Source organism: Penaeus monodon, chromosome 22 (genome assembly GCF_015228065.2).
Source record: "Penaeus monodon isolate SGIC_2016 chromosome 22, NSTDA_Pmon_1, whole genome shotgun sequence".
In the NCBI taxonomy this organism is placed as follows: Eukaryota; Metazoa; Arthropoda; class Malacostraca; order Decapoda; family Penaeidae; genus Penaeus; species Penaeus monodon.
In genome coordinates this window covers 42170914-42171345 of record NC_051407.1, presented here as the reverse complement: position 1 = coordinate 42171345, position 432 = coordinate 42170914, and positions in this window count along the sequence as shown.

Below are 432 nucleotides of genomic sequence, written 5' to 3'. Positions count from 1 at the left end.
TTGTATGTGTAAATTATAATTTTAAAGGGCGAAGGACTGGCTTAATTAATCATATTAAATGGTTGTCCGGAAAATTGAAGTAGCTAGTGTCACCGGGCCGCAATGGGTGTGTAGCATTATCTGTGGGGGTGTGGGTGTGTTTGTTTAGTGTTTTGTTAACATAGTCGCACACCGTGTTTTGTAGTACCCGGGTTTTTGCAAATAAAAAAAAACATACTTACTGGGAGAAAAAAGGAGCGTGGAGGATCCCGGCCTACCAAAAGCTTTCAAGGCTCCCCCGGGTTCCACCGAAACTGCGGCCCCCTACGTTTGCACTGTCAACTCAAGAGCAGATTAAAGAATGTTTCTCGACAAAAACTGCATATTGATAGAAGCAGATTTCTTCATATATGTAATAAATAGTTAAAATTTACCTCTTGGGTACTGTAGAAA